The following is a 14,924-nucleotide window of genomic DNA, read 5'->3' as shown; positions in this document are numbered from 1 at the left end:
TACTAAGCGGCCTAGCCATGCGACAGGATGCTCACCCGGGAGTCTCTTTCATTAGTTCTTGCATTTCTGCCCTGGTGCGGGTATGAAAGGTCGTGGTCTGTTGAGTCACACCATTGTTGACAGTTGTTTTGGTAACCACAAGAGGGAGTACTGTTGCTGGCGAGTCTTTCAGGAGGGGAGGGTACAACGTTGGACAGGAAAGATTAATATGAAGTGTGCTGGAAAGGCAGGTGCCAGGTCTTCTGGCAGGGGAGTGAGAGGGGGCAGGAGGAGAGCTACAGCTGCAAGCTCCCCCACCCTCAAAGACAGACGTATTCTATTCCTGGGAAGCCATGACATCAGTGCTGCCAGTAGAAGCAAGGAGGTGGGAACAGTGTCTGCACCCAACGTCCCTGCACCACCTCTGCTCAGTCATGAAGTAGGCACCAGCAGTGGAATCCCTGTCTCATCCACCCCAATTCCATCACTCAGTGTGAGCCTCCCACTGCCAGAGGAGGAGCTGAAGCTGAAACCAGGGATGCTGGAACCAGGAGAATCAGAGTTTGCACTCCACACCCCTCAAATTTCCCCTAGACCCAGGTCTCCTCTGGAAAGCAGCACCTCAGAGGAGGCTGAGGTTGTGGAGGCAAGTGGCTCAGCTGAGGCTCCTGCTGTTGAGCCTCAGCCTGTTAAGGAGTGGGATAAGGCAGGATCCTCACCCTCAACCCAGAAGTGGGGCAGTAGTGTAGTGTGGGATCATTCTGAGCTACCAGATTATCCCAGGTTTGGTATCTGCCAGCACTGCCAAAGGCACATGAGCCATGGCAAGGATGTGAGACACTTTTCCACCACAGCAATGCTGCTGCATCTGAGAAGGCAGCACCCCCTTGCCCTTCTTCGTGCTTAGCCTGGCACCAGTGCGAGTCTGCCGAAAAGGAAGTCCCCCACTCACCAAAGCCCCCTTACCCTCAAAGCAGAGGCAGGCCACCCTGGACCAGTGGGGGAAAGGTGGACAGTAGGGGGACATGTTCCAAGGCGAGTGAGACCACCCAGACCATCGGGGAGATACTTGCTCTGGATAGCCAGCCCTTCTCTCTAGTTGGGAGGCCAGGGTTCAGGCAGTTCACAGCACTTCTGGCCCCATCTTACAAAGTACCTGCATGCACCACCTTTAGCACGACAGTGGTTCCTTCCCTGTATGAGACATGCAGGGAGTACTTGAGGGAGGACCTCTGCAAGACAGGGCCACAGGTCACCTTGCAATTCACCTCCGACATCTGGAGCAGCTGGGGTGGTGATCACACCTACCTCTCCCTCACCGGGCACTGGTGTGATCAGTCGGGCCGTTGGTGGGCTCTACTGCAAGCCGAGGTGCTGGATGAGTCCCACATGGCAGGGGCGATCATGGGGACCATAAACTGCATGCTGCAGGGGTGGCGCATTGGGCAGGCTGAGCTCACACGTGGGTTCATGATCACCAACAATGGGGCCAATGTGGTGAAGGCTGTCCATGATGCCAACTTTGTTGGCATCTGCTGTGTGGCACACAGGCTGCAACTCATAGTGAGGGATGCCTTGGAGGGGAACAAGCTGCTGGTGACGGCACCACCACCATTACTGTTAGAAGCCAACTGATTTCAAAAAGCAGGAAGGTGGTGGGCTACTTCCATTGCAGCATCACAGGGGGCAAGATGCTGTGAGAGAAACAGCAAGAGCTGAGCATTCCGCAGCACAAAATCATGCAGCATGTGGAGACTTGCTGGAACTCCACATAGCTGATGCTCAAAAGGTTGGTGGAGCAACAGAAAGCCATCCATGAGATGGCCTTGCTTGGGGAGACTGCGATCAGTGGCCCCCTGAACAGAGCTGAGTGGGGTACCATCTCCCAGATCTTGGTGGCCCTCAAGCCCTTCCTCAAAGCCACTGAGACCCTTAACGCTGATGATGCCCACCTCAGCCAGGTGATCCCCATAGTGAGAGAACTTGAGAACCAAATGGAGAAGTTGCCAGACATTCAGGCACTGGTGAAGTGGCTGAAGGAGGGCATCATGAGACGGCTGGATTCCTTGCGGTCCAGTATGGTCCAATTTATGGCGGGTATGTGCGACCTGAGGCTGAAAGGGAGCATGTGCACTGGCAGCCAAAACCCTCCATCACTGGATGCAGGTGCTGGTCAACGAAGCCAGGGAGGCTGAAGTGCAGAAGTGAGGGAACGTGGAAGAGGGAGATCCACTTTCCCGTGCCAGCACTCCCAGCACCAGCACCAGCCAGTCTCCTCCATGCCAGCCACTGCCAATGTGAGCCATGGACATGGCTTCAATGCTGGGGTCCAAACGCACCAGACCCCAGCCTTGGTCAGGTAGTATGGAGTCTTCGGTGGCTACCGATCTCACTGAGGATGTGGAAGCACTGGACTTCGACCCCTTGGCCTACTGGGCAAACTGCAGCTAGATGTGGCAGGATCTGGCCATGGTTGCCTGACAAATCCTGTCCTGTTCACTGACCAGTGTTCCAAGTAAGAGGGTGTTCAGCATTGCTGGGGATGTTGTGACACCCCACCACACCTGCTTGGATCCCGTTTTGTTGGACCAGCTGGTGTTCCTAAAAGTGAACCTCCTGTTGCTGGGGTTCCCCAAGCTCCACCTGCAGATGAACTGAGTGCCACCCTCCTCACTCCATCTGCACCAGTTTCCTTTTCTGAGTTTTTTAAAAGTTGAGTAATGCCCTGCTATCAGCTGGAGGGGGCACTAACTGCATCACCAGCCAACAGGGGAAGAACATGTCCATGCTGAGCTCATTTCTCTGCCAGGATGAACTTGGAGGTATGGGATTAGGGCTCCGGGGAAGAAGGACCTGGGCATGACCACTAAAACTGCACCCTGACAGGTGGGGAGGCCTAGTGCAACGGCTGGTGTTGCAGCAGCCCTGTAAATGCCAGGACCAACGACCCCCTGGTGAAAGGTGGGTAGGAGGTGCCATAATCTCCAGCTAATGCACGCATGCACAGAGTCCTCGCTGGGAAACACCCAGACCTGTCACATCTTTGACAGGCCTGATGCTTGCTGGTTGCAGTGCAGTTGTGATGTTCCCGGTGAGCTCAGCTTAGCTGCCCGGGATGCCAGCTTTAGGGTTGAAGACACCTTTGTCAGGCTGAGGAAGTACCTGAAGTTGGTCCTGGATGGAAGGAATAGTAAAGAAGCCAGAAGCTTTCCTGGCCCACAATTCAGGCAAGCAAGTCAGTTAGTGAAAATGGAAATGGAGGCATCAGGGGTGAGGGACAGGCTAGGTTGGGGGGTAGAGGGGAAAGGGGGATGTAGCAGCGCAGATAAAAGTGCAGAGGTGCCTGGGGTGTCAGATGTCTGGCAGGTCACAGTGTGCCAGAATTCCACTGTTTATATTGAGTCCATGAGTTTCTGTACCTACTACCTAGGAGGCTGATGAAGTGCAGTTCATAGGCCCAGCTCTGAAAGCATATTGAGGTGCAGTTCCCCCCAAACACCGGCACGTATCCATACTTTGTGGCCTAAGCAGGGGGCACTACTCCTGCAGTTTTAAGCCCACTGTTCCTTAAGACACACGGGGTCATCTGTGTCACATGTTTTTCCTGTCAGCAGCTTGAGGTGCAGTTCTCCCCAAACCCTTGCACCTATCTTCTTGAAACTTGGCAGGCTTTGTGCACTGAGCAGGGACCACCACCCCTGCAGTTTTCGCCCCCCTGTGGTATAACACGTAGACATGACATGAATTTTGCTTTCAAGAATTTGGGGTGCAAATCTCCCCAAACCCCTGCACCAATCTTCTTGAAACTTGGCAGGCTCCATGCTTTCAGCAGACACTACCACTACTGCAAGTTTCCAAATCAGAGACATAACAACAAAGTTATAGATATTTCATTGATCCCCCATTATACCCTATGGCCAGATTTCTGAGGTGGCTCCAAAACTTCAGAGCCACTTCAGCCAGATCGAAGGGGGAAACCGATCCAGAGCTCCGGATTGGATCGCTGACATCTGAAGCGGCGAGATCTGAAGCTGGACTGAATACCTGCCTACTTGCACAGGCCTACAAATTAACCCTCATGATATGAGGGGTCAAATGAAGGTACTCCAAAGCAGAGTCTTCATTAACTTGGGTCTGTTCTGGCAGCTGAGCTGCTGCAGTGCAGCCTCGCCCCCAGTGCTCTCTCAGGATGAGAGGGAGGGAGAAGAGAGGCAAGGGCACTGGAGCTGGTGTTTGCCCAGCCTGCACTGGAGTGGGAGTGGGAGGATTGAAGCCTCAGGAGGCTCCAATCCACCCAACCCCACTCCAACATAGATAGGAGCTCTCTCCCCACCATTCTCCCTGCCTCCCATCCTGAGAGAGCACTAGAGCTGGGAGAGGGGGGAGGGGCTAGAGGAAGAGACTATGCAGTTTCTCCTGCTGAATCAGCTCCAAATTGGAGCTTGATCCTCCACCCTCCAACTAACATCTGTTGAGTCAGGAGAATCGGTCTTACTCATGACACCTTCTGTGAAGCACCATGATTTAGACGGGGGAGTTGCACTTCTGTCTGTGCCTTATAGATGCTCCATCTGGTTTTGAGGCTGGAGCAAGGATGCAGTATAGAATAAGTTACTCTCTGTAATACTGTTCCTTGTTCAGTTTCTGGATTTACATAAGAGAATACAGAGGGAAATGACTGTAGTTCCCTCTCCTAATCTTATCCTGAGGATCAAGATTTATGTTTTCTAAAGTCACAGATACTTGAATCACTATGCTGCATGAAATTCCAATTTTTATATAAAGTTTGTCATATTTCTATCTTGGTATAGAAAAGCTTGAAAACTTGAAGTATGCTTTTAATGCTCAAAAAAAAGAAGACAAATATAAAGAATCAAACTTTTTAAAATATTCTCTTGAGTTTTAGGCACTCAAGCATTGGCAGGGAAAGAGCTGATTTATGATTTTTAATTGCTTGGGATTACAACACCTTTATGAGTAAATCTTTATCACCACTCCCATATTCCTGATGGGAAAAGGCAGAGGCAATGTGATTTGCCCCAGGCTATGTAGAAAATTAACAGCAAAGACAGGATTTAGATATCAAGATTTTCTCATTCCCAGTTCTTACCCCATTCAATTAAGAATCAAATAAATCAATGGATTTCAGGGCCCCTATGTATGACATATTAAGCAGCACTGCTTTTAAGTTATTATTATTAAAAGTCATCAGAAAGCATTTCCTCCTCTTAGCTTACTTGAGAGCTGTCTATTTTTCATGTTAGTCTCTGCATGTTAAACTGGCTAACTATAGTATTGAGAACATACCGCATTTACATTTTCCTTGCAGCTATGTGCACATGCCTATCAGATATTATTTCTTTCATAACCAGTTTTAATACTTCATATTTTTCACGTATACATGAGAATCCCGGGATTGGCTTAAAAACAGGTTCTGCAGAGCTAGTGAATCCTTGTTTCACTTTTTGCTCAAAATCATCTAACAGACACAGTCAAGCAATCAGTATACAGCAATACTCAGATTAAGTGCTCTCCAAGTCTTGACCAAGTTTCCTGTGGTTGGGTTATTTAGCAGACATGCTTAGTATTTATCTGATGTTTTCTATCAGTTTTGTGTCCTTGTTTCAATTTTTATTGCTTCAGTTTTTGTATTGACCTGTAAAATATCTCTTGTTTTCAGTATTTCCTCTCTGCTAACTTTGTTTGCTAGCTATGCTTTTCTGTAACTATTTTGACATGCACATATGAGTTTTCCACTAGATGTCTTCTGTGTTATTTGCTTTCCTGTTCCTTACCTTTGCTTGGTTTTTTTCACATAACATATTTTGTTCCACTATTGCTTTTCCACCAAGAGATTCAGGAAATTGTGACAGAACAAGCAATTACTAATGATTAGGAAAGGCCTCAGGAAAAAAAGTAGAAATTTGCGTTTTCTTCTCCTCCCAATTTAGTTAGCTGCTGCCAAGAGGAATGAGTCAGAACTAAGATTTTCTTCTTTGTGTTCCCACTGTTAAAAATCGATTAGCTGCAGAAATTCTCCAGCAGTCTAGGGCAGTGGTTCTCAACTTTTTAGGTTCAAGGCACCCCTCATTAGACTCAAGGCAACTGTCAGAAAATGACAGCACTTAGCTTTCACTCATTTCTTGACAACAAAAGAATAACAGAGCAATTCTGTTGCAAAGAACTCAAAAAGACCACAACAGGTCAGAATGTTTTTGACGCTATGCATTCCTTTTTGAACTCTCTGGGTGCATCCCCTTGAGCAGCAGCATGCTAGCTGTCCCTGGGCATGCTCCTGCATGCGTGCTCTGTTGTGTGGCAAATTGCCCCAGGTGGGGTAGGGGAGGCTGGGGCTAACAGCCTTACCTGGAGTTTTGAGGGCTCCAGGGGCTGCAGCAGCAGCTATCTAGGCATGCGGAGCCTGGCCAGCAACTGGAGTGAGTGTGGCTCTGACTGGCCAAGCTCTGGTTTCCAGACAGCCACATGCCTCACTCTGGGGTTTTTTTGGACAGTTCTTTTTACATCAGGATTTCCTGGTGTCAAGAAAACTCCACTGTGCTGCAAATTAGCAGTGCAGTGAATGCATGCACATATGGCACGTGCAGTTTGCAGTGCCACAAACTGCATGCGTGTGCTCTTGGGGCACACCCTCTGGGTTTATCTTGTGAATTATGTGTAGCTATTTGCACACCTAGCAGTGCTAACATTGCATGGCACCCTTAGAAGGGTCTTGTAGCATCCTGCTTGAGAATCAGTGATTTAGGGATACATATAGCTTTCATCCCAGTGGTATATGACCTTCAAAAGTTCAAAAGTCTTCCCAACTGTAACAGCACATAGAGCTAGCAAAAAAAGGTAGGACAGTTTCTGTAGCCAGTAGCACACAATGGAGTAAAATGGCTAGCATCACATCCATCTACCTTTGATTATCCAGACCAGTTGCCCAATTCAGCCAGGTCAGCAGCAGGCCTCCTTTAGTATATATCCAGGGATCAAACTCATACCTCTGGAGACACTTCAGGTATTCTGCCCCTATACCTCCCGTATCTAGGCTGCAAACTATTTATAAATTTTTATCTTCCTACAGCCCTTAGAGACAAAGCTGTATTTTCTAGACATCTCTTTTTTTAAAAAACAGATGAAGAACACAGAAACTTGCTATGTCAAGTCATTCAGGGGCATACTTCTTCATAACCCTGGCTGATATAGGTATATCAGTAGAAGTCTGCAATGTAAACATATCTTTCATTTTACTTTTTACCAAACTATACAATAATCTTCTATTATTTTGTTTTCAAATCTTTCATGCTTTCTGTCATTCTAGGTATTGAATCTTAATGCTACTCCTAAAGCAGTCTCAAATGGATAAAACTTTCCTAGAAGTAAACAGGAAGTCCTCAAAAGATCTTTCATCCATAGCTATAAAAATCTAACTCACTTCTGTGTGACTGAACAGACTCATATTAAAATTACTTTTAGTTTTTCCCTGCTTTCTGATTCATCAATCTTTGAACTGACAATCAGGATCCTACAGGACTTCGTGTTTTTTGGCAAATTCAATCAAAATATTAGAATAAAAGGAGATTAGGACTGGAAGGGACCTTGAGAGGTCATCTAGTCTAACATCCTGTTCAAGATAGGATCATCCCTGTCTAAACTATGCTGGAAAAATATTTCTCTAATCTTAGTTTCGTAGTAGCTAGGGTCAGGAGGGACCTGAACAGATCATCTAGCCTGACCCCCTGCCATAGGCAGGAATGAATGCTGGGTTCACAAGACCCCAGACAGGTGATCATCCAACCTCCTCTTGACTTTTCTCAAGGTAGGGGTGAGGACCACTTCCCTGGGAAGCTGGTTCCAGATTTTGGCCACCCTAACTGTAAAATATTGCCTTCTGATCTCTAACCTAAACCTATTCTCCATCAGCTTATTACCATTGTTCCACATCACCCCAGGTGGTGCTGGGGGGAATAGGGCTCCACCTATTTGCTGTTGATCTCCCCTGATGAGTTTGTAGGCAGCCATCAGGTCCCCCCTCAGCCTCCTCTTCCTGAGGCTGAACAGGTTCAGGTACCTCAGTCTCTCCTCATAGGGCCTGTCCTGCTACCCTCTCACCAAGAGGGTGGCCCTCCTCTGAACCCTCTCTAGGCTGGCCACATCTCTTTTGAAGTGCAGCACCCAGTACTGGACACAGTACTCCAATTGCACGCTAACCAAAGTTGCACAGAGGGGGAGTATCACCTCTCTGGACCAGCTTGAGATGCACCTTTGGATGCATGACAAGGTATGGCTGGCCTTGCTGACTGCGGTCTGGCACTGGTGGCTCATGTTCATCTTGGAGTCAATAATGACTCCAAGATCCCTTTCCACCTCTGTGCTTTCAAGAAGGGAACTCCCCAGCCTGTATATATGCTGTGGATTCCTCCTCCCAAGGTGCAGCACCCTGCTTTTGTCTATGTTGAACCCCATCCTATTCTCATCTGCCTACTTTTATGGTCTATCTAAATCTATTTGCAGCCTCTCTCTCCCTTCAAGTGTGTCCACCTTGCCCCACATCTTAGTGTCATCGGCAAACTTGGACAGCATGCTTTCCACCCCCTCGTCCAAGTCACTGATGAAGATGTCAGACAGTGTGGGCCTGAGGACCAAGCTATGGGGTACTCCACTGCTCACATCTCACCAGTTTGAGTACAACCTGCCCACCACTACTCTCTGGGTGTGCCCCATCAGCCAATTTTTTACACATCCAACTGTGCAGGCATCAATGCCACAGCTGCTTAATTTATTGATGAGGATGGGGTGAGAGACAGTGTCAAAGGCCTTCTTAAAGCTTAGAAAGACTACATCCATGGCAACACCATCATCCAAAGATTTAGTTATTTGGTCATAAAAGGCAATCAAGTTGGTCTGGCAGGATCTGCCTTTGATGAACCCATGCTGATTGCCCCTGAGCATGATCTCCCCTGCAGGCTCCCCACAGACGTGCTCCTTGATTATTCTCTCCAAGATCTTCCCGAGCACCAAAGTGAGGCTTACAGGCCTATAGTTACTTGGGTCCTCCTTCCTCCCTTTCTTGAAAATTGGGACCACATTAGCCAGTTTCCAATCCCCCAGCACCTGGTCTGATGACCACTAATGCTCATACAGCCAGACCAAGGGCTCCGTGATGACCCCTGCCCGCTCCCTCAACACCCTTGAGTGGAGGGCATCTGGACCTGCAGATTTAAGAATGTCTAGCCCTTCCAGAAGATCCCTAACTACATCTGCACTGACTGAAGGCCTGACAGAGCTATCCCCAAGATTGTCCCTACCTCTGGTAGGTGGGATATCCCAGTCCCTGTTCAAGAAAACACAGGCAAAGAAACTGCTAAAAATATCAGCTTTTTGTCTGGTGTAGCCACAACATTACTGTTTGCATCTTGCAGGGGCCCTCCACTGCCTGGTGCCTTCTTCTTGCTCCCAATGTACTTAGTCTCATAGTTGGTAGGATCAGAAGGGACCTGAGCAGATCATCAAGTCTGACCCCCTGCCATGGCAGGAAAAAGTACTGGGGTCAAATGACCGCAGCAAGGTGTTCATCTAGCCTCCCCTTAAAGACCCCCAGGGTAGGAGCTAGCACCACTTCGCTTGGAAGTTGGTTCCAGATCCTAGCCGCCCTGACAGTGAAGTAGTGCTTCCTGATATCTTGTCTGAATCAACCCTCTGCCAGCTTGTGACCGTTATTTCTAGTCACTCCTGGTAGCGCTTGGGGGAACAGGGACTCCCCTGATGCCTGCTTGTTCCCTCTGACTAGTTTGTAACAGGCCACTAGATCCCGCCCCCCCAGCCTTCTCTTGTGAAGGCTGAACAGGTTCTGGTCTCATAGCCTCTCCTTGTAGGGCCTGCCCTGCTGCCCCCTGATCATGTGAGTGGCCCTCCTCTGGACCCTCTCCATGTTGTCCACATCCCTCCTGAAGTGCAGCACCCAGAACTAGGTATCCGCCTTAGGACCCTGGAGGAACGGGTGCGGGGGCTCCTGGAGGAGGTTAGCAGGCTGAGGGGAATCCGTGAGGCAGAGGAGGAAATTGATAGGTATTTTCTTTCTCTGCAGGGTGGTATGACCGAGGAGAGGGCAGCCCGGGATGAGCCCTCCACTGCTGAGTGGCAGACGGTCTCCCATGCCAGGGCTATTAACCATGTTGCGGCACCAGTTCCTCCTGTCCATCTGGAGAACAGGTACGAGGCCCTGGCAGCCCTGGAGGAGGAGGGAGCAGTGGAAGATACCAGGGAGGAGACTCTGCGCACACAATGTCCTGTGCGGGCGGCAGGAGTCAAGAGGCCTAAGAGGAGGAAGCGTCGCATCATCGTGATTGGTGACTCCATCCTGAGCGGTACGGAGAGCCCCATCTGTCGCCAGGATCCCTCAGCACGTGAGGTCTACTGCCTGCCCGGAGCGAAGATTCAGGATGTGAAGGGGATGCTCCAGTCCATCATCCAGCCCACCGATTATTACCCCATGGTCCTAGTCCATGTGGGTACTAACGATGCGGCCAGGAGAGCCCCTGATCACCTGATGGAGGACTACCATGCTCTGGGAGGCGTGCTGAGGGAGATGGGCGCACAGGCGGTCTTCTCTTCCATCCTGCCAGTGAGCGGTCAAGGCAGACGCCACGAGATGTGCATAGTGGAGACCAACTGGAGGCTACAGGAATGGTGCTTCGAGGCGGGCTTTGGCTTCCTCAGCCATGACCGGCACATTGTGATGAGAGACATGCTGGGATGGGATGGGCTCCACCTTTCCCCTAAAGGTAAGCGTGTGTTCTCTTCCAGGTTGGTGAACCTCCTTCGGCGGGCTTTAAACTAGGCTTGTCGGGGGAGGGGGAAGATGAGGGCGGAGGAGACGATGAACTACTAGGCCCAGCAACAGCCAGCGAGCCCAGACCAATGGTCAAAAGGGAGAAACAGGTAAGTGATGGGGGATGGGGCATTGCTGAGACTAGGGGGTCAGTGGGCACAACCGTTGGAGGCCTCAAATGCCTCTACATGAATGCTCGAAGTATGGGGAAGAAGCAGGAGGAACTCGCCCTCCTCCTAGCTGTCACCAGCCCTGACATAGTGGGGATCACAGAAACGTGGTGGGACTCATCGCATGACTGGGCGGTGAGTGTCAAGGGCTATAGGCTATACAGGAGGGACAGGATAGGAAGGAAAGGTGGAGGAGTAGCACTCTACATCAAGGAGGAATATACTTCCTCGTCAATTAGCAAGGGGGTAGAGGGGGGGCACTCTGAGGTGCTCTGGGTTAGAGTAAAAGGCAGTCCAGGGGATAGAGACTTAACGGTGGGAGTCTACTATAGACCTCCCAACCAGGGAGAAGAGCTCGACCAGGAATTCTTAGGTCAGCTCACAGAGGCAGTGAGGGCTAAGGATATGGTCATCATGGGGGACCTGAACTTCCCAGACATCTGCTGGGAAGAGCAGTCAGCCAAGTCTGACCGCTCACGTCAGTTCTTAGCCAGAGTGCAGGACCTCCATCTAACCCAGGAGGTGCACAGCCCCACCAGGGGAGACACCTTGTTGGACCTGGTGCTGGCCACAGGTGACAACCTGGTGAGGGGGCTGCGGGTGATGGGCCACCTGGGAGACAGTGATCATCGCTTGCTGGAATTCACCATCCAGCGTAAGGTGGCAAAGGGCTGCAGCAAGGCAACAGCCCTAGACTTTAGGAGGGCTGACTTCAACAAGCTAAGGAGGATCGTTGGGGAAGTGCTGAGGACCCAGAGGGGAAGGGAGCCAGATGTCCAAGGTGATTGGTTGCTCCTTAAGGAGACAATCCTCCATGCCCAAAGGGAGGTAATCCCAACAAGGGTCAAAGGGAGCAGGAGGGCACATAAACCCCCATGACTCACTAGGAGCATCTGGGAATGTCTCCTTGCTAAAAGGGAGGCATACACCCAATGGAGGGATGGGGTCATCACCAAGAAGGACTATGTTACAGTCGTCCGAGGATGTAGGGGGGCAGTCAGGAAGGCCAAGGCAGAGATGGAGATAGGACTAGCTTCCCGGATTAAGGACAATAAGAAGTCCTTCTTCAAATACATAGGGGGTAAAAAGAGGGTCCCGGGTAATGTGGGGCCCCTGCAGGACACGATGGGCAACTTAGTCGTCATGCCAGATGACAAAGCTAACATATTTAATGATTTCTTTGCCTCTGTCTTCCTAAGTAGGGACCAGTTCAGCCACCTCCCTGCTGGGCCCCCCTCGGGCCCCGGGAGAGACACGCCTGGGCCAGGGGTTAGCGAGGAGTTAGTTAGGGTACTTCTGGAGAGGCTGGACGTGTTCAAGTCCGCTGGTCCGGACGATCTTCACCCTAGGGTTCTACAGGAACTGGCCGAGGTCATTGCGGGACCCCTGGCGCGGCTCTACGAGCACTCGTGGTGCTCTGGTGAGGTGCCGGAGGACTGGAAGAGGGCCAATGTGGTCCCTATCTTCAAAAAGGGAAAAAAAGAGGACCCGGGAAATTACAGGCCAGTTAGTCTTACCTCAATCCCGGGTAAGCTCTTTGAAAAAATTATCCTGGCACACATCCAGGAGGGCCTTGCGGGGGAATGCATGCTCAGGGGCAACCAACATGGGTTCATCAGTGGCAGGTCTTGTCAGACCAACCTGGTGGCCTTTTACGATCAGGTCACCAAATCATTAGACGCAGGGGTTGCTGTGGATGTAGTCTTTCTGGACTTCCGGAAGGCTTTCCACACTGTCTCTCACCCTGTCCTCATCAAAAAGCTGGGAGACTGTGGTGTCGATGCCCACACAGTCAAACGGGTCGCTAACTGGTTGGAGGGCCGCACCCAGAGGGTGGTAGTGGATGGGTTCTTCTCGACCTGGAAGGACGTGGGCAGTGGGGTTCCGCAGGGCTCGGTCCTTGGGCCTGCACTGTTCAACATCTTCATCAGTGACTTGGATGAGGGGGTAGAAAGCACCCTGTTCAAGTTTGCTGATGACACGAAGATGTGGGGGGATGTGGGTGCACTAGAAGGGTGCAATAGGCTACAAGCTGACCTTGACAGGTTGCAACGGTGGGCGGATGAGAATAGGATGGGGTTTAACACTGATAAGTGCAAGGTGTTGCACATGGGGAGGAAGAACCAGCACCACACTTACAGGTTGGGGAACTCCCCTCTTGCCAGCACGGAGACGGAAAAGGATCTTGGAGTCGTCATTGACTCCACGATGAACATGGGCCAGCAGTGTGGGGAGGCAGTCAAGAAGGTCAACCGTACCCTGTCATGCATCCACAGATGCATCTCGAGCAGGTCCAGGGAGGTGATCCTCCCCCTCTATGCGGCACTGGTCAGGCCGCAGCTGGAGTACTGCGTCCAGTTCTGGGCGCCACACTTCAAGAGGGACGTGGACGATATGGAAAGAGTCCAGAGGAGGGCCACTCGTATGATCAGGGGTCAGCAGGGCAGGCCTTATGAGGAGAGGCTACGGGACCTGAACCTGTTTAGCCTCCACAAGAGAAGGTTAAGGGGGGACCTTGTGGCCTGCTACAAACTGGTCAGGGGGGATCAGCAGGTATTGGGGGAGTCCCTGTTCCCCCGTGCGCTGCCAGGAGTGACCAGGAATAACGGTCACAAGCTGGCGGAGGGTAGGTTTAGATTAGATATTAGGAGGCGCTACTTCACAGTCAGGGCGGCTAGGGCCTGGAACCGGCTTCCAGGGGAAGTTGTGCAGGCTCCTAGCCTGGGGATTTTTAAAAGGAAGTTAGATGAGCACCTTGCCGGGGTCATCTGACCCCGGTGCTCTTTCCTGCCAAGGCAGGGGGTCGGACTAGATGATCTACCTAGGTCCCTTCCGACTCTAGCTACTATGAAAGTATGAAACTATGAAACTGGATGCAGTACTCCAACTGTGGCCTGACTAGTGTCGTATAGAAGGGGAGGATCACCTGCTTGGACTTGCTCCAGATGCATCTATGGATGCATGACAAGGTATGGTTGGCCTTCCTGACTGCATCCCCACACTGCCGGCCTATGTTTATTTTGGCATCAATAGTGATTCCAAGATCCTTTTCTGCCTCTGCACTGATGAGAAGGGAATTCCCCGGCCTCTAGGTAGGGTGCTGGTTCTTCCTCCCCAGGTGCATCACCTTGCACTTGTCAGTGTTGAAACCCATCCTGTTCTCATCCGCCCACCCCTGTAGCCTGTCTAGGTCTGATTGCAGCCTATTCCTCCTCCCTTCTAGTGTACCCGCTTCTCCCCACATCTCAGTGTCATCTGCAAATTTGAACAGGGTGCTTTTTACCGCCTCATCCAAGTCACTGATGAAGATGTTGAAAAAGGACTTTTTGTTGTCCTTAATCCTGGAAACTAGCCTGAGTTCCATCTCTACTTTGGCCTTCCTCATAGCCCTCCTACACTCACAGGCCAAGGAGGAGTACTCCTCCTTGGTGATAGCTCCTCCCTTCCGCTGGTTGTACGCCCCCCTTTTAGTCCTCAGGCATTGCTGAATGCCCTTGCTGAGCCACAGGGGTTTCTGAGCACTCTTACCCCCCTTGCTTCTCTCAGAGACTGTTATCCTTTGGGCCTGGAGGATCGCCCCCTTAAGGTACAACCATCCCTAGTGGACTCCCATGTTCTCTACCTTCTGGGCCCTCAGTGCCTCCCCCACTAGTCTCCTAAGCTCATTGCAGTCGGCCCTTCTGAAGTCGAGGGCTTTAGCCTTGGTGTGAGCCCTTGATGCCCTGAGTTGGATAGTGAAATCCAGCAGGTGATGATCGCTATTGCCCACGTGGTCAAGGACCTGCAGTCCCCTAACCAGGTCATCCCCTGTGGCCAGGGCCAGGTTCAGCAAGGCCTTCCTGGATAAGGAACCTTCTGTAAAAACTTCTGTAAAACCTTCTTTCAACCTTCTGCAAAAACTTCCAAGGATAGAGATTCCATAACTCATTTAGATAATCTGC

The sequence above is a fragment of the Crocodylus siamensis genome, chromosome 9, assembly GCF_052110815.1.
Source record: "Crocodylus siamensis isolate JL-2025a chromosome 9, ASM5211081v1, whole genome shotgun sequence".
Taxonomy (NCBI): domain Eukaryota; kingdom Metazoa; phylum Chordata; order Crocodylia; family Crocodylidae; genus Crocodylus; species Crocodylus siamensis.
This window is presented reverse-complemented; position numbering follows the sequence as displayed.